This window comes from Physcomitrium patens, chromosome 25, assembly GCF_059467195.1.
Source record: "Physcomitrium patens ecotype Gransden chromosome 25, ASM5946719v1, whole genome shotgun sequence".
NCBI classification, from domain to species: domain Eukaryota; kingdom Viridiplantae; phylum Streptophyta; class Bryopsida; order Funariales; family Funariaceae; genus Physcomitrium; species Physcomitrium patens.
In genome coordinates, this window is record NC_143434.1 from 6,294,499 (window position 1) to 6,301,439 (window position 6,941).

Below are 6,941 nucleotides of genomic sequence, written 5' to 3' on the forward strand. Positions count from 1 at the left end.
AACTAGACCTTTACAGATTGAGCTCACTAGACCTTTACAGATTTTTGCAAGTCTGCTATCTCCAAGAGCACATGAAAACATATCCCATAAAACAAGTGGAACCTCGATAACCAAAGATCCTACCTCCAAAACTCGAAGAGACCTAGAAAACTCACCCAATCATATCCAACTCACACATGGAGTCACAAACTGAACTGGATAAAATACAAGACACTCAGGGTCGATCACTCCCTCTTAGGATCTCATTATCTCTAGATAGCTTTCACTCCTACAAATACAAAATGGTCAAACTTGCAAACTATATGGTCCTTGGACACATTACATCCCGCACATTGGGAGCAAGACAATTATCTATTTGGGCCAGAGCTAGTCTATATAGATCCTTCCAGCAACTTACAATCCGCTTCAACAATTATTTTGAAATACAATTTTTACAAGAAGAGGACAGACTTCACATACTCTCGGAACAGGGATTTACATTGGAAGGAGGTAATATAACATTTTACAGTTGGTCTCCCTATTTCAATACTAATCATCATATCAAGAAATTGAATCTTAAGATCAGAATATGGGCCTAGATTTGGGAACTACCTCCTTTCTTAAGAATGCAAGAGTTTTTGAGAGCTACCTTCAATGTCTTCAACGAGATTCTGTTTGTGGATGATGCCGATACGTATTTAACTAAGATCTCGGGTCCTCGAGTTCGTATATTGAGTTCATAAAAAAAAATGTCAAAGCCGTAACTCAATCGATTCTCCTGCCACGACTAGATGGCGAAGAAAGAGATTGAATATATGTTGGAATATAGTGGCTTGATCTCCTAGTGCAGCCGCTACTAGTCCTTCAACCAAATTGTTTAAAAATGCTCGATCCCACATTATCCTACGACTGAACAGTTCCCAAAAAGATATCAGTGGGACATCCCAAAGGAACCGACAACCTCCAAAATACCTAACAAACCACAAAGCTCAATCACACCCCAGAATCATAACATCCATTTGACCTAACCAAATACCCACCCAACAATATTTATTTAGCAACTAAAGATCCTAACTAACATTCCAACTCCTAACCCTGAAACACAGCTTACGGAAGCCCATAGCTATTGCACGGCACAACTTCACCATAGCTTCTAGTCCTTCGTCATCCCTAGCCAACCACCAGAAAATATAATACCTTGTGCAATTATTATACCACCTTTCTACTGACTTAAAGCAGACCTACTCAAAACGTTGATCAAAAAAGAAGATCTAACACCACAATCAACTTCAATCTTTCAACTCACACATAGCTTCGAGAAAAAACACTGGATAGCATAGTTGGCTAAAATGCATATAGTAAATGAGACAATGCTTCACCTACGGAGCAGAGTCATCCTAAAACAGAAATATATCACTGCAATCCAGAAGTGGGACAATGTAAGTTGGATCTACTCATGGACACATTTTTCCCCAGAAAAAGCGATCTGCACCATCGTAGTCCTTATCAATTACAATGACGCCATATGTACTTAGAGAAATGCCAACAGGAAGATGTGGACTCTCCTTCCACCACCCCTGCAGAACCACCTACCTCACCAAGCACAGGCATGGGGCTTGCACACAACCGAACTCTCCACCTTCTTGGGCCTTAACACATCCATGCTGCCAAAAGATATGTTCTCTAATACAACTATCGCTCCAACACGGAGAAACGAAGCCTTCACAAGGGAGTCCGCAACCCCACAAACAGACACCCAACATACTAATCACCTCGTCATAGCGTCGCTTAACATCTAGGGCTTTGGACGTAATCTAACTGGGGTACGTAAGTAACGAGAAGTTAGGGACTTCTTTCACGAATCCCACCTTCGACTTGAGATAATCCTCATTCAAGAACATAAATTATCTCTTACAGAGAAGAAAACTCATATTGGAAAAATTAAATACCCCAGAGGGTTCTCCGTTTAGAATGAGGCAACTTATAACGTATCCACGAACAATTTTGAGGGGAGTATGGGCATACTCTTATCAGCAAGACTCTCCAACTTAGCATGCAAACACGGTGAAATTATGAAGGGTCAAGCTTAATTCATCACTATACAATGGACCTATAGAATTAAAATCAAGATTCTAAACGTAAATGCCTTTAATTACATGGAATCTTGCACCAGACTCTAGAACAAAATTAGATATTTCTCCCTCATCCCCTTCCCTTCCCCGTTCACTGGGTTTTAGGGGAGGATTTCAACATGATCGACCAGCTTGATGATTAACAGGGTGGTCTGCCCACAACAGGCTGGGAATAACGTGAAATTGTAGGTTAGAGCGACTTAGTAATCCACTTAGGCTTGCAAGATTGTTTTTGTGTAGATGAGTTCGACAAACTTTCTCCAAAGAAGTTCACATGGAATAATAAAAGATCAGCACCAAATATGATTTGCTCGAGACTAGATCGAATCTATATGTAGAGATAGAATTTCCAATTGATCCTCTCATAGGCTTTTTCATAAGAAACAATAACTCAAATGGGCTTCCCTCAAGGGTGGGTGGATTTAATAATGTTCTTCTACAAAGAAGCTTCAACCTAACTTATATTAAATGGAATTTCAAGTGAATAATTTTTATTATAAAGATCAATAAGACAAGGTTAGCTTAGTATCTCTACTTGATTGTTAATAATGTTTTGCTAATTTGACTAGATCACTAATTGGATTCAATGTTCTTGATGCCCACTCCACCACTAATTAGATGTATGCAGATAATACGGCCCTATTTCTACAAGGAAATGAATCCAATTTAGACATAGATATAGCTATAGAAATTATCACAGCCTATTGTGCAAGTAGGTGAGCAAAGATCAATTGGCACAAATTAATAGGGATTTGAGCATTCATACAGCTTTACACTTGGTAGTAGAAAAATGATTCCAAATTGAAAATGGCTAATTTCAAGTAGCACAACGAGATATTTAGGCTTTCCAATCAGCTTACTAGTGCTATCAGAAGACATAGCTAATAAGATTATTTATCTAAAGTACCACAACCAAGGGCTCTTAAAATTTATTCTTTACTAGTAGAATCATAATCACAAACCAAGGTATACGTGCAATAATGTGGTCTCTTTGTTCCTATTTTGCAACCATAAAAATAAAGTTTAAAATAATCCAAGCTATAATGAGGAATTATATTTAAAAAGTCAAAATTGAATCAACAATTAGAACCAAAATTAGTTGAATTGGACTTATTTAGCCTCTAGACTATGAAGAGATAAAGGTGCTTAATTCAAATTTCTAGACATAAGCCTTTATGACTAAATTAATTATCAAATACTTGAAGTTAAGTTATAAACTTGAATAAATCTTTCCTTGTCATTATTTCAACCAAAATAAATCTAGTGGAGTAAAGAAATAGTTTTAGAATTTGTATTAAATAATATCCAATAGAATATCTTTACATAGCTCTTCTTCCATCTATAGAACTATCTTTCAAACATGCTAAGTAATAAAATCCGGATTACATCAATTCTCACTTGTGCATGTAAGTAAATTCTTATGTCAACTTCTATTCAAAAACTCTTTTATTATATAACCTTTAGGCGACCAATTTGGACTAGATCTAAACTTAATTTTTTCAACATGGATAAAAAGAGGGAGGTCTTTCAACTTAAGGATATATTCCACCTACCTTTAAAATACTAGCATACTAAAAACTTTATTAGGATAGCCACAAGTCCAAAAACAATCCCAACACAATAAATAGTTGTTAGATCAATAATCTTCTAAGACCTGCTTCAACACACATCACTAATCAAAATTTATAATCTTTGAGATTCATAAATTTAATGTTAAACAAGTAATAATATATAGGTTTTTAAAAACATCCTATTTAAATAATTTATATATACTTGTAATATGTCATCAAATTTGATTGTTGCCTAGATTGTTAATAATGTGATTCAACATGTTTGATATCACCAAAGTGAGAAGACGACTCTATTATTTGGTTGTTGTGGAAGCCTTTGTAACTTTCTTCAAATAAAATATTTGAAACACCATCAAGAATTATTTCTACCTCTAATAAAATCACCAAACATCAAAAATCTCTTCCAATGTTGTAATACCAAACACATTGTATCTCATCTGGTAAGTAAAGAAGGACATGTCATTCTTGAAGATCTTCATCTCGATTTCATCATCTTGTAGGTTGGAATAATATCTCATCTCATAAGTCTACAAATAAAATTTCTTGAATTGAATCTGCTAGTTGTTTATTTTCCATCTCCTTAGCATCACAAATACACAGAAGCTACAAAAAAAGATAGAAGGTAGAATGCAAATTTCTCTGGACCTTATTTCTTTTATAGCAAAGACTAACTATTCTTCATCTTAATTTGGATGGATGTCATTAATAAAAAGCCTCTACTACCTTTATTGCATTTGTAAGATTCTTTACTTCCTCCCATGTACATTCATTAATATCATATCCGTGCCAATGGACAAGATATTCTTATTTATTTCAATGCCACCTTGAGTCTAGAACTTCTTCTTTTTTGAATTCTTTATTATTATTCATCTCTATAAGAGGAGGTAGAGCCTGTCTTCTTCTTAGTATATTCATAGTCTTGTATGGTTCAAGAAGAGATATGTGAAAGATAAGATGGATCTTCATTGCCTCCAATAGATATAATCGATAAGCAACAAGATTGATTTATCTACAAATAGAAAAAAGTCTAAGCTTGTGGTAGTCCAATTTATCACAAGGATAAGTAGTCTTGATATTATAATAAAGCAACCATACCTTGTCACCTATATTAAATTTTGGTTCTTCTTTTTGATAAGCATCCACATTTATCTTTTATCACTCTTGAGCTTCCTTTAATTGGACCTTCATTATTGCATGTAGCTTTGATAAATGATTTGCCAAACCTTCTGCTATAAGATTATTAACTTTTTAAAAGTAAAAAGTATCAAGGTATAGATGGTAACCATAATTGACAAAGAAAGGTGTTTCTTCCATAGAAGAATGTATCGTATTATTATAAGCAAATTTTATCAATGATAAGAAGGTTCTTCAATCATATTGTTGATAATTTATAGTACATCTTAAGTATTGCTCCAAAACTTGGTTTACATACTTCATCTATTTATCAATTTGAGGATAAAAGGCCAAAAAAAGCTTTATATCTATTTTTAATATCTTATAAAGAATTCTCTAAAATCTTGATATAAATTGAGTCCTCTTATCTGATATAATATTTTTTAGCAATCCATGATATCGATAGATATTGTCAAAGAAAAGCTTGACAATTTCTTCACTTGTGATAGAATTTGTACATAGTATAAAATATGTCATTTTGATCAAATAATTTACTATCATAAATATAGAATCACACAATCCTAAGATTGGAAGATCAATAATAAAATCTATAGAAATAGAAGATCATAGTTGTTTTAGAATAGGTAATGGTTGAAGAAGTCTGTAAGATCAATGCTGAGGAATTTTTGACCTTGAACAAATATTACACGATTGAACAAAGTCTTTTACAACCTTTCACATTTGGCGCCACCAAAAATCTCTAAATATTAGCTCCAGAGTCTTATTGTATCCAAAATGTCTTGCTACTAGAAAGTCGTGACGTGCTTAAAGAATATGTAAACATACTTCTCTTATTGGCACATATAGGCATCCTTTGAAATAAAATAGGTTGTTTTTAAATTCAAATTTAGATGTATCACAAGACTTAGAAGAAGTATTCTTGATATCATGAACAAGAAGGTGCGAGGACATACTTGATTGAATTTGTTTGAGAAAAGTTGAATTAACAATCAATGTTGATTTCACTCCTCAAAAATGAACTTATTTTGGCTTCAATAAAATTATCCTTTGTTAATCAAAAGCTACATCTTCTTCTTTAGGAATAAGATAAGAATTTTTGGAAAAGACATCAAACAAATCTTATTATTTTTTTGGCCAATAAGTGATATTGAACTCAAATCTTGATAAAGACATGCTCCAATGAGCTTGGCAATAATTCAAAACACGAGCTGACATGAAATACTTGAGATTCTTATGATCCATATATACAGTGATTGGACTAGAAGTGCCTTCTAAATAATGATGCCATTCTTGAAAAGAATCCATAATTGCAAGAAGCTCTTTGTCGTGAAACTCATAATTTTTCTCAATTATTGAAAATTTCATGGAATGAAAAGCTACTAAGTGAATTTTATCATCTATTTCCATTTGTAATAATATGGCATCCAAAGCAAAGTTTGATGCGTATGTTTCCATAAAGAATGTCTTAGAAAAGTCAATACAATACAAGATTGGTGCAAAAATAAGGTTATCTTTAAAGCTTCAAATGTTGCTTCCGCTTCTTGATTCCATTGAAGTTTGTCTTTACAAGTCAAACATATAAGTGGAGTTGCAATTTGACAGAAGTCCTTGATGAAGATTCACTAGTATTTGGCAAATCCCAAAAAATATTAGACATTTCAAACCGTTTTTGGAAACTTCCAATCCATAATAATTTGAATTTTCTTAGGATCCATCATAAGTCCATCATTTGAAATAATATAACCTAAAGAGTCAACTTGAATAGTGTAGAATATATACTTTTTTAACTTGGCATAGAGTCTCATATCTCTTAATTTTTGTAACACATGATGAATATGAAGTTTATGTTTTTTTGTATTTTTAGAATAGATTAAGATATCTTCTGATAATAGACAACAAAATCATCCAAAAACTCTCAAAAAATATCAAACATGAGATTTTGAAAAGTTTCTTGTGCATTTATAAGTCCAAAAAGCATGACATTATATTCAAAATGTCTTTATGTGATTCAAAAAGCAATCTTTCATTTATCTCTTTTTTTGATGCATATCAAATTATGTGCTCTTTATAGATCTATTTTTTGTATAGATCTTAGTTTGTTTCAATTGATTAAGAAGTCCAAATA

General features: G+C 33.0%; 1 long non-coding RNA gene across 1 annotated transcript; it reads right to left on the reverse strand.

The window, feature by feature from the left end:
• Nucleotides 1-383: 383 nt before the first annotated feature.
• Nucleotides 384-2,166, reverse strand: LOC112277146 (uncharacterized). Its single transcript, XR_002968260.3, has 2 exons — nucleotides 1,573-2,166; nucleotides 384-888 (listed from the first exon to the last, which is right to left on the reverse strand). It is a non-coding gene; the product is annotated as an uncharacterized LOC112277146 (long non-coding RNA).
• Nucleotides 2,167-6,941: the final 4,775 nt, after the last annotated feature.